The 17893-nt window shown below is 32.1% G+C and overlaps 1 protein-coding gene across 4 annotated transcripts in view; it reads right to left on the reverse strand.

The window, feature by feature from the left end:
• LOC140047055 (Kv channel-interacting protein 4-like) overlaps positions 1-17893 on the reverse strand; it is a 146587-nt gene that overhangs the window by 69556 nt on the left and 59138 nt on the right. The window contains exon 1 of one of the 4 annotated variants that reach the window (XM_072091859.1): positions 4445-4514. The exons of the other annotated variants lie outside the window; for them this stretch is intronic. The gene's annotated coding sequence lies outside the window, so the exon portion shown is untranslated. Of the gene's footprint in view, positions 1-4444; positions 4515-17893 lie in introns of those variants that run through there. 4 annotated transcript variants of the gene reach the window in all.

Here is a 17893-nt window from a genome sequence, read left to right on the forward strand (position 1 = left end):
TAAAGAATTGGAAAAAAGGAAAGGAATATGAACCGAGGTAAATAAAAAATTGGAAAAAAGGAAAGGAATATGAACCGAGGTAAATAAAGAATTGGAAAAAAGGAAAGGAATATGAACCAAGGTAAATAAAGAATTGGAAAAAAGGAAAGGAATATGAACCGAGGTAAATAAAGAATTGGAAAAAAGGAAAGGAATATGAACCGAGGTAAATAAAGAATTGGAAAAAAGGAAAGGAATATGAACCGAGGTAAATAAAGAATTGGTAAAAATGAAAGGAATATGAACCGAGGTAAATAATGAATTGGAAAAAAGGAAAGGAATATGAACCGAGGTAAATAAAGAATTGGAAAAAAGGAAAGGAATATGAACCGAGGGAAATAAAGAATTGGAAAAAAAGGAACATTCAAGATTAATGGTAGCTAGGCATACAGAAGTTTGTGCAATCTGTACAATTGACAGCTGTAATATAATTTTGAGTAACATGTATCAACAACTTAACTTATAAAAATGTCACAAATTTTACTATTCATAAGATAACAGTTTAATGTTCTTCCTTATTAAAGAAATCTACTATACTGCCCTCAACAAAATAAAAAAGTTTGAATAACTGTAGAAGGCAGTTATGCAGCTTCTGAGAGCTGTGATAATTTCTAAAATAGCCAATAGAAATAGCTTGTATTGATATAAATGTTAATAAAAAAGCAATCAATCAAAGCAGATATTACGAACAGAATGTCACCTTTAATTATAAACCAAAAAAAATCTTTGACATTTTAAAAAATGTTTTTATTGATTAAGTAAATAATTGTTTAAATTTACTTTTATTAACTGTAATATTGTCAATCAGTCGTTTCTTAACTAAAAATTAATATTTATGGACATACTTTGTAGTACATGTATGGCTCCACGTCACAATCATTAGGTTTGCAGTGTTACCCAAGAAATGTTGAGATATAGGTCTATTTTTCACACATTAATATACAAACAACGAATGTTTATGAGTTATAGGGTAGAAAATGTTCATGCAATTGAAACTTAACTGAATAAAGGAGGTGGAATCAAATAAAATGTATTATTCTTAAGTACATTTTTATTCAATTAATGTATCGCTTTTGTTGTATTTTTGATAATTGTTAATGTTAACTTTTTGTATCTATATATTTTAATGTACATATTTGTGTAAACATTTTGTATAGGTTGAACCTCTTGTTACGATAGCGTTCCTCTCCTTTAAAGGAGAGTAACCAATAAGTATTCTTATTATTATATCATTTTCCTTCTTAAATAGAATGTCACAGGATAGGCCAGGCTAGCAACAAAGACAGCGCACTCTACGTGTGGTTTTTCCGTTGTGCAATATCCATGCCTACCACATCGCACAACAATCTCAACATGTTTACAAAAACCTGGCGTCCATTATTACCTTTAACCATTATGAGAGATAACAGATAGCACATGATACAAAATCAGCTTTTCAAAAGGCAATGCTACAAAAAAACAAATTTTACAGACACGACCAGTTATGCATATGTCGCTAGTTGTTTGTTTATAACCCATCAACCTTATACCAAACATGATAGGAATTTTGTAAAATTAATTTTCTCAATTCATTACACTGTTCATGTGTAACAAATTAATGTAACTAGAAGGCCACTCCGAGAGTGCATACCTCCGCCTACTGTAAAATTCTCCTACATAAGATTTCTCCGGTAAAAAAAAAAATATATATATATATATTTGTGTGTGTCTTAATGCTGTTTGTGATTTAGGCTAATTTCACTACAAGCATGTGTATGCGAGTTTGGTGTAATGGTTATGTAACCAGCCTTTCAATTAAACAATAGCTTCAGTTGACTAACAATAGAACAGCAACGCGAAAATCAAACGAGTGAATTTGAAAAGAAAATAGGTTTTTTAAACTACTGGCATAAAAAAATGTGCACATTAAATCAAATTATGTTTTAAAATTACAAATCACAAATTATAACTCTTGCCTCTTTTTTTGGACAACTAGTTCTCGAGAAAATGCAATTTCAGTATACTTGTTTACTTTAAGACTTCTGTCCTATCTTTTAACACTAGCAGGTCTAAAAAGTATACTAAAAAGTGGTCCAGAATTGGGACAATGGTCCCAAAATTTAATGGAATGGTCCTTGACCACATATCTATCTGTATATTCATTTTGGTAAAGATCTTGTAATTACTTTTTGAGTAATCCTGCTAACAAACAAACAAACACACGCTACCGATTACATATACCTCCTTGGCGGAGGTAAATGATAGTAAAAGATTATTTAATAGCAATATTTTGATATGCAAAAATTATACTCTACCGATTTATGCCTTAAAAATTCTGGCTGATTTTTCATATAGGATTTGAAATAAACAAACCTAGATAAAATTTATTACAATACTCTGAAGATCTATTAAGTGACTAATGAACGTGATTTACCAATGCTTTGACGTCAACAGTAATTCTCATATGAGTTACTTCATATTTTTGCCGTTGTCTATCCGTCATCAACAAAATAACTGACCTTTCCTTCTGGGTTTATAATAATAGAAAAAAATGTAATAATAATTGCTGAAAATACCGCAATAAAATCAAAAATTTCTCTCACTGATGCGAAAATGCAGTCTAGCCATTTCAAGAGAGTATTCACATTTCACTATTACATACAATAGTTTACTAAAATCACTGAAAATACAATTTATACAAAAAAATACAGAATACATAATTTGTACAGAAACTTAATTAAATGTAGATTATTTTTTTGCTTTTTTGCCATCCCAAAAATATTAGTACTGGACAGCGTCGTCATTATAACAGTGATACGAAAAAGTGATTTGAAACCTGTATTTCGATATGCAGATACCAGATTAGTCCATTGAGCTATTCCAAGTCACAATTATTTTTTAATGCAACCAAATTAGCCTGACAAGTCATTAATTATTTTATTGTGTGCAAGCATAAATGAAATGATATCGCATTTTGTTGAATAGTATTGCTTTGGGCATAATCCTCAGTCATACCGACAGTATAGGCCATATACAAATTTGCGTAAAGAATAGACCCAAAACAGTAGCCACAAGTATGGTTTGTAAGGTTTCAAGCTGACCACTTTTTCACAGAGGTCTTTGACAACCCAGTGGATTGAACAGATTGTTCCATTTCTCGTGGCTACATCACTGCAAAAATGTAGAATTATAAATCAATTTATTGTTTAATTGTATTCTCTATATGGACACTTTCATATACTAAGTGTTGTAGTTTATTTCTAATTAATTTTATTGGGTAACGTGTCGTCGTTTGTAATTGTGTATACTATTTACCAAAATTGATACTTATGAACGATAAATTTTTCCACCTTCAGGATACCGCAGAAGCAATGATAAGAATAATGAGGAAATGCTGCCCTCTATTGGTAGAATCACCCATCTCAAATTTTTACTACACCATACTCCTCTTAAACACATATTGGAGTCATTTTTTAGTAATAATGGTAAGGTAGTGTGTCAATGTGAATCATTTTTCATCAGCTTATATTTCACGAGTACACATGCCAATTTTTACTTCCCTCATAAACGGATACACCAACAAGAAAGATTTTGAATTTCTTGTAGGCCATCAACTATTACAATGTTCAATTAAATAAAAATACATTTCAGGAATAATAGGCAATAATAATAGCATAAACATATTACATTATGTACAATGTTTTGACCCATTTATACAAATACATTTATATGAAAACGATTGGTTTGAATGCAAGGCAATAAAACCATCGTTTCGCAACAAATAAAAACCTTTTTGATGTTTGCCGATGCCTCTTAAAAACTGTAGATTTCAACCAGCAGAAAATCAGGGAAACGCATTACAGTTTCTGTATTTTCAAGGTCCTCATATTCATGGATGAATGAAATTACCTACTATAAAGACATTTATTTTTGAACACCCTTAATTTCCAAAGTACATTTAAATAAGTAATTTAATCCACACAAAATTCTGCAGGATTTATTTTCAGCATTTTCGAACAATGATTATTTGTTGTTATGTTGTAGCAGAGTGCTGGCACTACAACCATTTGAATCGTCGGGAGAGACGCATGATTTATTTACTACATACTCATGTATAACCAAGTATAGTTTTACACTCTTGAATAATGACATAGCAAAGTGCATTGTTTGTCAATTGACCATAGATAAACTTTTGATCCTTTGGCATTACAGTTCTATTAAGTTGTGTTTTTAGTCACTGTAAGTCCGTAAACTACTGTAATAATTATCGTGTTGAACCAGGATGTGGCTTACAACACGAAATGTCAAAGTGATAGTAAAAACATTTAAATAACACGCTAGATAGAAGAAGTTTCTAGGAGTGTAAACGCTTAAATTAAAGGCTAAAGAAGGTAGATTTTAATACACAAAAAATGATTTCACATACCTTTGTTTCAGGATAGGAAAAAGCATGAAAAAAAGAAAAGAATTATGTTATTGAAATATGCTTCCATTATTTTTATTACATTAATACATTATATATTAAAAAATCTATCTACAAAGTACATGGGTGTTTTGTTAAACCAAGGTTTTATGAAGATAACAACTTAAAAATATTAAAATTACACTTGTAATCAATGCTTATTTAACAGCTAAAGGTTCTCAATTTTTCATATCATATTACAACACACACACACAGCAAAATCATCATACCACATGGCATCTCCTATACTTCTTCTTTCCAAATTAGGAACTCCCACTATAGAGTATCACTCAATTTATGAAACCCTAGATCGGCCAGGAGAATGCCAATCAGAAAACCAAGATCCTTACAAACTAAATCAGTCGATATAATACACGTTTAACGTTACGTTTAACATTATCAAATACATAATGCCTATACAGGGTTCATTTAATGTCGGTCTTTAATGCTCAAATTAACCAGTGTGCAATATCAAATGGCAAGTCTACATAAAGGTATAGTCTAACGTACTTAGCAATACACTTGAGACTTGTTTAGTAGTGGGTATCAGTATGACAAATATCACAAACTAAACTAGACAGCTGGACAACTTAAAATGAATATTGATTTATTTATATCTCTAATAAAAAATGTAACTTCAGACACTGAAGACATGGAAAGGAGTACAGGTCCAATTTGTCAAGAGTAAAAAGTGACCATGATGTTTGCTAATAGGATATTTCCCATACATATACCATTGACCACTGGGTAAATACAAAATGCTTTTTTTTCTTAACGGCAGCAAAGAGAAATTCAAACGACATTTGAATGATTTTACAGCAGGGTAAAAGCTTTGATTCCCAATTCCCTCTATAAAAAGAGTTTTCACATGAAGATCTGCTGAAGACTTTGATTAGAAAAACAAAAACATCCATTCTTTAACAGATATTATATAAACACCTAAATTAAAAATTTCATTTGTAAACACCACCGCGAGATATGCAACAGCAGCAGATATTGGTGTACGATTTGGACATATACACTGTATGTACTAATTTCATAAAAAAGAAGAAAAGAGAGAAAAGAAAAACCATAATTAGCCTAGATAAGTTCCAATTGTCTGTCGAAGTTTTGCCTTTCAGCCAAGCTAGTACTAGGCTACTAGGTCTAGCCTAGGCCATGCTAGTATTAGGCCTAGTCTAGGCGTTTTAGCCTTGCTAGGCCTAAGATTGTTTGTTGACATAATTAACACTAAAGTAGGGGTGTTAATAAAATCCATATAAATATAACATTTAATATAATATTAAAAACCAAATGATACTGTTTTTAATGAATGTGAATGAAATGTAGGCCTTTGGCTAGGGCTACCTTACCTTATTTGATTTATTCAAATGACAGGAATCTATTCAGATGTTATATAAAACAAATAATGAATGTTTTATATTTGTATAATGGTACAAATAATGGCATTTGGTGAATGATGAAAGGTTAATATCAACTCGGCTGTCGCTTCGTTGATATATAACCTTTCATCATTCACCTCATGCCATTATTTGTACCATTACACTCATAAACATTCATTATTTGTATACTATTTCAAATATATATTCATTTTAGATTAAATCTATCAAAATCAACAATCTAAAAACCATAAAATACATGTTTGCATAAGCAAAGCATTTAACAAGGTAATTGATATTGTCTAGTTTTTCAATTGTCTATACTACCTGTACATTCACTAAAATTCTGTAGTTGATTTAATTTCGTATTCAGATATCATTTACAATTAAGTTTAAACTACTAGTTAATATAGAGTTATATATACAAGATTATTCTTAAACCAACAATTTCTCTGTAATGGGTTTATTTATATAAGATACAATTGTCAAAACCCTAGAAATTCAAGAACTGACAAATGGAACATGGATTTTTCAGATAAAGGGATCAACCTCTAGGTATTGATATATCATATAGGTCTGCTTTAAAATACTAGTTAATATAGAGTTAAAGCTTAGGTTTATATACAAGATTATTTTTAAACCAACAATTTCTCTGTAATGGGTTTATATAAGACATAATTGTCAAAACCCTAGAAATTCAAGAACTGGCAAATGGAACATAAATTTTTCAGATAAGGGCTCAACCGCTAGGTGAATTAAATCATATTTTCTTCAAAAGTGGTATGAGTGGCTCTGAAATAAGTGGGCAGTAGAATAATTGGTGTAATAAAATGTAATAATTGGTTGGCACTGTGGTAAAGTTAGTATTTTATTTTAACCTCTGAGACACAACACAATTTCCAGTACTATAGCATGGTATTGGCAAAGTATTGGAAGAAAAAAAAAACAGTCAAAGATGTATTTAATAAATAGAAATAGAGAAGAGAGGCATTTGAAATAAGACATTTTTGTAAAGTAACGCATTTGTAAAGGATCATTTTATTCCATCATGCAGATTCAAAGACTGTTTTATAAAAGTTTATAAGTTATATAATGTGTGCAATGCTTTAATACACTAAGTGTCCCTTTTGAATATTTTTTTGAGTTCCGCAAACATTTATTCGACTTTTATAGCCATAATTAGAACGTGTGCAGAATGTAAAAGTCATAATCGCATTAAACACAGAAAGAATGAATCTAAATCGACTATTTTGCATGCACACAATGTGAAGACATAATGGTAATGTTTAATTGCCAATTATTCGGATACATTTCAAATTGCGGTTGGGTTTGTAAAATGCAATGTAATATTTCATTGCAAGATTTGTTATATACAACCAGTAATTTCTTTAAGTAATATAATGAGTTAGAGAATACTATATACAATTTAGAGATAGAGAATACTGTATACAATTTGAGGATGTTAAAGAATATTGGGGACGATAAAAATTACTATATACAATTTGGGGAAGAGTACACAGTATTTGTACAATTGATAAGGGATAGCATGCTACAATACTGTATTCAATTTAAGGAGACAGTACAGAATGATGTATACTGTACACACACTACAGTGGTACGAAAAGAAATGATGACGCTACTAGGTGGGATGGCTACCTCTTGATGTAGGTGTGGTTGCGGATGATACCATTATCTGATAGGGATGCAACAACACAAATCTATTACTAGATTAATAATGTATACAACACCAATTAAACTGTACCAAATACTGTATTCAACAGCTGAATACTGTATAAACATCACAGAATGATATCTATATATAAATTTACGTAAGGGCAAAAATCGGTAATCGCGCGTTATTTCTAGAATGTTTACTCGATGGCATATGAAGTTGGTTCGTACTTTTGGTACTGATTTTAACCACCTGATGTAACCCTGTTTACTAATTAAATTGTGTTCGGTAATTAGTTATTGACGATTAAAACAAATTTAGGTTCAACGATTTGCCCCAAATAGGGTGTTTTCCGATCGTGGTATACACTGTCTAATGGATGTCAATTTGAAAAATACCCGCACACAATAATACGAGGACGCTTCGCATTTTCCTATCTCCTCCTACGATAATTGTTTTTAATAGCTGAAAACCGGTTGAACAGTTCGTGTACAGCATCATAATGTTGAAGACAGGCCGATTTTCTTTAAAAAAATGCTATTTTGATACATTTAATATAAGTTTATAAAAATGTATTGATTTGCAATGAATGGAACATTCCAAATTATTTGGTTTAACTATGGATGCATACCTCCGTGGTTTAACACGTCCAAGTAGGTAAATTTATGGGCCCATGGAGAATAAACATAAATAGTATTTGAATTGAAAATTTCTTATAGTGAGTGTACAGTAGGTACTGTTAGATATAATATAAACAAATATACTAATAAACTTTTTTACTGTGAGTGTGGGTAGCCCCTACTTTTAGATTATAAACACATAATAATAAAATACTTCATTACTGACAGTTGCTTTTCAACGTTTGTAAATTACTAGATTAATAATGTATACAACACCAATTATACTGTACCAAATACTGTATTCAACAGCTCAATACTGTATAAACATTACAAGGCACTAAAGAAATAAAGTACAGAATAATGTATTTTTAGGTAAAAAATCCAAAATGCATTAATTTACATTCTGCAGTAAACGTTCACATTATCATTAGTAATAAGAGTATCATTATATTTTGCACTATATTCACATTAGTAACTAATGCGTTCTAATATTCAGATTCAAGTCTCTAGATAAAAGATGAAAGAAATAAGATATTAATAAATCATTAGAGCCATTAGAATTGGAACTGTACCAAATGTTTTTCTCATTAATATTAATTTATCTTATTAGTTTACAAATTAAGTTTGAGGTCTTCAACCGTCATATCCGGGAAGAAGACGACTTAGGGTTTACTTCATCGTCATTTGGTTTAAATTTGTTGCGACTTTATATATATCATCATGATACACTATATTTAATTTAAATCTCAACACAGAGTACATGAATTACAAATATAGGATCCGATTAAAAACGTGTACACTGTGAGAATTGGCATAAGAGTTCTTTCGCATCTTACAACATCAAATAAGACAAACTAATAATATAAATGTAAACAGTACAGCAAGCACGAAAGAAATACATAAATAACAAAGATACCAATGTCCTTCCGCCCAAGTGACAGGGAAAAGGTAAAGAGAAGATAAACATTGGAATGGTACAGAAGCTTTTAATGTCAAAATCCTACGCAGGAATTATAGGTTGTGAATAATTTCAAACCTGAGAACATAGTTGCGGATATATTGGGCGGTTAACAGTAAGAGGAGAATCTATGAACGCAATCCATGCAAAAACAGTGGTTAGATTTATAATTTATTTTTATTTTTTTAATTATTTTATAATTTAGGAGTAACCATTTTTGTTATTAGAAAATTTGTTTTAAAATATGAATGTTCCACAACAAAAACAATGTTTGCACTATGGTCACAGCTTGTAAAAACAAGAATTTGCATATAATTATACATAATTAAATTCTAAAATATATGCAAATTCATTTTAATAAATAAATTACAATATTTATATATAGCATATGTTGAGATGTCAAAATGATAAAAAGATCAAAATGTTGATGGTGTATAAATTAACATAACAATTTCATTTTTATGATGCTTAATATGAATACATTATATTTCAAATCTACAATAATATAAAAATATAAATACAAACAATAACAGTATCATAAACATATCAATCATTATTAAGGTAGTTTGAAATTGACGAGCAAAAAAGTTAAAGCATATCAACAACATTAAATAGTGAATGACATTTTTACAAAGAACATTGAGAATAAACATCTGCGGATAGCAATCAAAATGTTTATATGAATTAACATTTTTTAATTAAGTGGAGAGCATTGGGTTTGCTGAGAATTGAAAGGTTATCAACATGATGTGACAGACTAGTCAAAAGACAGTTACGATATTCTCTATTGACTGATGTTTGAAGCAGGTGATGAAATTAAAAAGGGGACATGTATGTTTTGATAAAGAATGGCAGATCTTTTGAATCTCCAGGATTGTAGCACGAGTGTGATGTCTCCATGAAGCTGGGGTCAAAGGATTAACCCTGCATCACAAGGGTACAAATATAAATCCAAAGGCAAATTACTGAAAAAATTACAATGCTGTGAGTATCAATGGCTGAATCTCAATAGATATACAAAATAAAATAAGCACTGAAAAAATGACAATGCTGTATCAGTGGCTGGATCTCAATGGAGATACAAATAAAATAAGCACTGAAAAAATGACAATGATGTGGGTATCAGTTGCTGGATCTCAATGGAGATACAAATAAAATAAGCACTGAAAAAATGACAATGCTGTGGGTATCAGTGGCTGGATCTCAATGGAGATACAAATAAAATAATCACTGACAAAATGACAATGCTGTGGGTATCAGTGGCTGGATATCAATGGAGATACAAAATAAAATAAGCACTGAAAAAATGACAATGCTGTGGGTATCAGTGGCTGGATCTCAATGGAGATACAAAATAAAATAAGCACTAAAAAAATGACAATGCTGTGGGTATCAATAGCTGGATATCAATGGAGATACAAATTAGATAAGCACTGAAAAAATGACAATGCTGTGGGTATCAATAGCTGGATATCAATGGAGATACAAATTAGATAAGCACTGAATAAATGACAATGCTGTGGGTATCAGTGGCTGGATCTCAATGGAGATACAAAATAAAATAAGCACTGAAAAAATGACAATGCTGTGGGTATCAATAGCTGGATATCAATGGAGATACAAATTAGATAAGCACTGACAAAATGACAATGCTGTGGGTATCAGTGGCTGGATCTCAATGGAGATACAAAATAAAATAATCACTGACAAAATGACAATGCTGTGGGTATCAGTGGCTGGATCTCAATGGAGATACAAATAAAATAATCACTGACAAAATGACAATGCTGTGGGTATCAGTGGCTGGATATCAATGGAGATACAAAATAAAATAAGCACTGAAAAAATGACAATGCTGTGGGTATCAATAGCTGGATATCAATGAAGATACAAATTAGATAAGCACTGAAAAAATGACAATGCTGTGGGTATTGGTGGCTGGATATCAATGGAGATACAAATAAGATAATCACTGACAAAATGACAATGCTGTGGGTATCAGTGGCTGGATCTCAATGGAGATACAAAATAAAATAAGCACTGAAAAAATGACAATGCTGTGGGTATCAATGGCTGGATATCAATGGAGATACAAATAAGATAAGCACTGACAAAATGACAATGCTGTGGGTATCAGTGGCTGGATCTCAATGGACATACAAATAAAATAATCACTGACAAAATGACAATGCTGTGGGTATCAATGGCTGGATCTCAATGGAGATACAAAATAAAATAAGCACTGACAAAATGACAATGCTGTGGGTATCGGTGGCTGGATCTCAATGGAGATACAAAATAAAATAATCACTGACAAAATGACAATGCTGTGGGTATCAGTGGCTGGATCTCAATGGAGATACAAATAAAATAATCACTGACACAATGACAATGCTGTGGGTATCAATGGCTGGATATCAATGGAGATACAAATAAGATAAGCACTGACAAAATGACAATGCTGTGGGTATCAGTGGCTGGATCTCAATGGACATACAAATAAAATAATCACTGACAAAATGACAATGCTGTGGGTATCAATGGCTGGATCTCAATGGAGATACAAAATAAAATAAGCACTGACAAAATGACAATGCTGTGGGTATCAGTGGCTGGATCTCAATGGAGATACAAATAAGATAAGCACTGACAAAATGACAATGCTGTGGGTATTGGTGGCTGGATATCAATGGAGATACAAATAAGATAAGCACTGACAAAATGACAATGCTGTGGGTATCAGTGGCTGGATCTCAATGGAGATACAAAATAAAATAAGCACTGAAAAAATGACAATGCTGTGGGTATCAGTGGCTGGATCTCAATGGAGATACAAATAAAATAATCACTGACAAAATGACAATGCTGTGGGTATCAGTGGCTGGATCTCAATAGAGATACAAAATAAAATAAGCACTGAAAAAATGACAATGCTGTGGGTATCAATGGCTGGATATCAATGGAGATACAAATAAGATAAGCACTGACAAAATGACAATGCTGTGGGTATCAGTGGCTGGATCTCAATGGAGATACAAATAAAATAAGCACTGACAAAATGACAATGCTGTGGGTATCAGTGGCTGGATATCAATGGAGATACAAATAAGATAAGCACTGACAAAATGACAATGCTGTGGGTATCAGTGGCTGGATCTCAATGGACATACAAATAAAATAATCACTGACAAAATGACAATGCTGTGGGTATCAATGGCTGGATCTCAATGGAGATACAAAATAAAATAAGCACTGAAAAAATGACAATGTTGTGGGTATCAGTGGCTGGATCTCAATGGAGATACAAATAAAATAATCACTGACAAAATGACAATGCTGTGGGTATCAATGGCTGGATATCAATGGAGATACAAATAAGATAAGCACTGACAAAATGACAATGCTGTGGGTATCAGTGGCTGGATCTCAATGGACATACAAATAAAATAATCACTGACAAAATGACAAGGCTGTGGGTATCAATGGCTGGATCTCAATGGAGATACAAAATAAAATAAGCACTGACAAAATGACAATGCTGTGGGTATCAGTGGCTGGATCTCAATGGAGATACAAATAAGATAAGCACTGACAAAATGACAATGCTGTGGGTATTGGTGGCTGGATATCAATGGAGATACAAATAAGATAAGTACTGACAAAATGACAATGCTGTGGGTATCAGTGGCTGGATCTCAATGGAGATACAAAATAAAATAAGCACTGAAAAAATGACAATGCTGTGGGTATCAGTGGCTGGATCTCAATGGAGATACAAATAAAATAATCACTGACAAAATGACAATGCTGTGGGTATCAGTGGCTGGATCTCAATGGAGATACAAAATAAAATAAGCACTGAAAAAATGACAATGCTGTGGGTATCAATGGCTGGATATCAATGGAGATACAAATAAGATAAGCACTGACAAAATGACAATGCTGTGGGTATCAGTGGCTGGATCTCAATGGAGATACAAATAAAATAAGCACTGAAAAAATGACAATGCTGTGGGTATCAGTGGCTGGATATCAATGGAGATACAAATAAGATAAGCACTGACAAAATGACAATGCTGTGGGTATCAGTGGCTGGATCTCAATGGACATACAAATAAAATAATCACTGACAAAATGACAATGCTGTGGGTATCAATGGCTGGATCTCAATGGAGATACAAATAAAATATGCACTGACAAAATGACAATGCTGTGGGTATCAGTTGCTGGATCTCAATGGAGATACAAATAAAATAAGCACTGACAAAATGACAATGCTGTGGGTATCAATGGCTGGATCTCAATGGAGATACAAATAAAATAAGCACTGACAAAATGACAATGCTGTGGGTATCAGTGGCTGGATCTCAATGGAGATACAAAATAAAATAAGCACTGAAAAAATGACAATGCTGTGGGTATCAATGGCTGGATCTCAATGGAGATACAAATAAAATAAGCACTGACAAAATGACAATGCTGTGGGTATCAATAGCTGGATATCAATGGCGATACAAATAAGATAAGCACTGACAAAATGACAATGCTGTGGGTATCAGTGGCTGGATATCAATGGAGATACAAATAAAATAAGCACTGAAAAAATGACAATGCTGTGGGTATCAATGGCTGGATATCAATGGAGATACAAATAAGATAAGCACTGACAAAATGACAATGCTGTGGGTATCAGTGGCTGGATATCAATGGAGATACAAATAAGATAAGCACTGACAAAATGACAATGCTGTGGGTATCAGTGGCTGGATATCAATGGAGATACAAATAAAATAAGCACTGAAAAAATGACAATGCTGTGGGTATCAATGGCTGGATCTCAATAGAGATACAAATAAAATAAGCACTGAAAAAATGACAATGCTGTGGGTATCGGTGGCTGGATCTCAATGGAGTTACAAATAAAATAAGCACTGAAAAAATGACAATGCTGTGGGTATCGGTGGCTGGATCTCAATAAAGATATAGAATATAATAAGCTAAAAGCTAATAAGGATAAAGTAACAGCCATAAAAAATTGAAGAGCTTTCGGGCAACATTGGCCCTAGGATAAGTAGTTGAATTCTGCTGGCTATTTACTTTGGGGGAAGTGTAAGAATGATTTTAAATGTATAAAGCTAAAAAAACAAAAGCCTTGAAGAGCTGTGAAAACAAGTGAATAAGAGGGGGAAAGCTAAAGTTCATGCCAGCACCAGAACCAAAGTATGGGGATGCGAGAGTTAGGCTAACCAAGGTTTGAACTGTAGTTTAGCACCAGTTGAGTCTCCGGCTTTAGACTCAGGCGACTTCTACCCTAGTAAAGCTACAGCAACAGACAGGCTTGACGACAACCATTGACTTAACAAACAAAAATAATGTGTTCTGTAATTGAGTTAAATCTTTATTGAATTTTAAATAACATTACCAGACGATATTAACAATTGTTAAGCGACAAACTGATACATTCCTTGATGAACAAACATTTCAATATTGCCACTTGAGAGACCTAATGTATATATGTTGTATCAACATTAAGATAATGAGTTTATTCTGTGACATTTTACACTAACGACCTGTGTTTAGTCGGATCATGATAAGTAATGACAGCAACCAATCACTTTGCAACTTTAAATTGAAAATATGAAGTTATCAGCTCTATCCTTAATTGGTTTGTTTTATAAAAAAAAAGCGTGATGAAAAAAACAACTTCATTATGTCTATAATACATAAATGTAAATTATAATTATAATAAATTTAAAAGAAGTCAGAGAGGCTTTAAAGTCAACTTTCCAAAAACCTGACTACCTGCTAACTTGAAACTTTCCCAAAATTTGAAAATCTTCCTTCTGTAAAGTATGTATGTAAAATGCATCCAAAAAATAATTTCTGAGAAATCTGCTTCATATCCTGTTGAAGAAAAAATAGAGGCTGATGCAATCACAATACTATACCACTAAAAGCTTTAATCAATTTACAGATATCTTGAAATGTTATCGGCAACAAATAGTCCTAATTAAATCGAAGACGATGACAACAGAATTTATGTGTGGACAGTTTTTGGAACATTAGCGTAAAAGCATATGTAAACAGAAAGCTCTCAAATGGTAGATGGAAACGGTGACAAGTACGACACATAGATATACATTTGGATGTTTACTGTCTAACAAACTTAAATGCAACAAAAGTAGCAATAATATGTGAAAATATCAATCAATCAATATAACATAGATTCACTTTCTTTTTCTAAGTACAAAATAATAATATAATATGCTAAAGAGAAAACAAAATTATATATAGATATTTTAACTTTGAAATAATAAAAGGGAGAAGGCAGGATCCTAACAAGACACTGGATTTTGAGTCATAGATTGTCTGAGACCAGGGGATCAACGTACAGAGAGATTGTACAGTGGATAAAACATTACCAAAATCATAGATATTGTGGAAGAAATTAAAGCAAAATAGAAATGGAAAGGTCATAGCAAGGAAGGATAAGAAAGATGGACCAATGAATGACAGAATGGCAAGAGAGAAAGAAACAACATATGCAGGAACTACCTTGGCAAGGACAGCAAAGAACAGAAACGATTGGCTAAGGCATGACAAGGGCTGTCTTTGAAAAGAGGACAAGAAAGTCATAAATGAATGAATGACCAACATTCTATCAACGAGGCAGCAAAATATAAATTAACGATCCTAGAAAAAAAATGATTTATTTTGTTTACATAAGTGGAATTTATTTTTACTACAGGCAAATATAAATCGAAATACATAATAATTTCATTTCATTGCCTTTTGTACAGCCTTCATTAAGTATATTAAAAGGTTTGCAATAAATCACAGCATTTTAGACAACACACTATTGCTTTACAGCAGTCAACTCTGGTTATACGTCAAGAAATCTAGTAGCAATGTTCTCTCATTTAAACATAATCTATGATTTGCTACAATCGGATTACTCAGAAATCTTAGAATGAATTCTAGATAATTCTATTAGCTGATACGATTTAATATCATAATAAGGCCTTGACTATTTGTCCAATTGCCATTCTCCAAAGCCTTTTTTTTTTTCAATATAAATAAAGCTTCGCCAAAATATATAATGAAATAAAATCCACTAATAGAAGAGCTTGGTTTACCAAATTTGAAATAGGTAATATTCAAAATTTCTTTACCATTATAATATTTTTCCATTGAAAACTAAATTATATACAGACGAATGCAAATCGTTGTCGTTTTCACGGGTAAATCACAGGACCAAGTGTTGCAAGGACCGTAGCTGCGAATGTAGCACCTAGGTGAACACATTTTGTAAAAACATATGGAAATAATCTTAAATCAACCGTAACCATTCACATGCCAGTTGTCTCATACCTATGAACAAATCTATAATTTCAATTCATATCGGATTTAAACTTGATGTTTGAAATATTCTAGAAAGTGATAAGAATAATTGGAATGAACACTTATGCAAACACCTTAAAGATCCTCACACATTATTTTATATATTGAACTTTCATAAAACTATGCACAAATAAAATCATAAAACTGTCAACATGTATTAGCTATGTTTTCAATAAACAAGAAATGCAGCAGAAAAGATAATTTGTAACAGTAGCGCAAACAACCAGTGGCATAATGGCTGAGCACTCACTGACTGCAAACAAATATTCGGTTCACATCACAAGGATGTCATAGGATTATTAGGCAACTAATATTGTAGCAAATGAACAAAGAAACCCTATAATAAATAGGTGTCATTATGGCAATTAATGAATATTCATAGGTTGTTCTCTAGGTTTGTCATGATATAAACCTTTCGTTTTTCTACAGGGATGAATATATATAGCATATAAGACCACTAAGAAACATTAAACAAGAAGCTAAAAGATGTTTCTCCTGATTATCTTTAATTATTTCTTGTAAACCAAGGAAGTAACAGGTCGATAACAGGACTAGAATATCTAAAACCCAATTTGTAGCAATTTAGAGGTCTGTATAATGCATGCTTGACAGTCATTGCCCTAAAAAAACAGGTAAAAACATGGTTTATAACTATAGGTTATAAACATGTATAGTATCTTGGCCAAGATAGCATAAAATGTGGAACATTCCCATGCTAAACATTGGCTTGTACTCGAGTGATTTTCAACACCCATGAAAGAAGGTCTAAATAAATGTGATGTTCCCATACATGAACATAATGATGTGATATCACTACCATATTTGGGCATATCACACTATTTTTCTCAAACTAATTTGATAGTGTAGACAGAGCTATAAAAGGACATTTGAAAGGTAAATAACTACCGTAGTTCAATACTCAAATACTGTCAAAAACTGGATATGAAGACGATAAGATGAATCAACATGATATGTCAACATAATGTCCTAGTTTTATTATTGATTAAGTTTAATCAAGTGAATCCAGATGTGTTTATTTTCATCAACCAAATTCATCAGTTTATCAGATTCGACTTTAACCAAAAAAAATCCACAACAATACACTTTTTTAAAGATGCTGATGATCCATGAAAGTCCAGTAGAGCATTCAAGTCTACTCCAAAACATCTGAAAGTTATTATAAACATACTTAAAATTATATGAAGTAGTTTGTAGTATTCTTATCCAAATGGCATAACAATAAGTGAGTGGCCAAGCGGTTAAGACATTGGAACCTCAATGCCTAGCCATAACATCGGTAAAGGTTCGACCCTCATTCACACACAGACAGTTATTATAACTCATCATGAGGGCCCTTGATTGTCAGCATACACTCAAGGTCAA

Source organism: Antedon mediterranea, chromosome 4 (assembly GCF_964355755.1).
Source record: "Antedon mediterranea chromosome 4, ecAntMedi1.1, whole genome shotgun sequence".
Lineage (NCBI taxonomy): Eukaryota > Metazoa > Echinodermata > Crinoidea > Comatulida > Antedonidae > Antedon > Antedon mediterranea.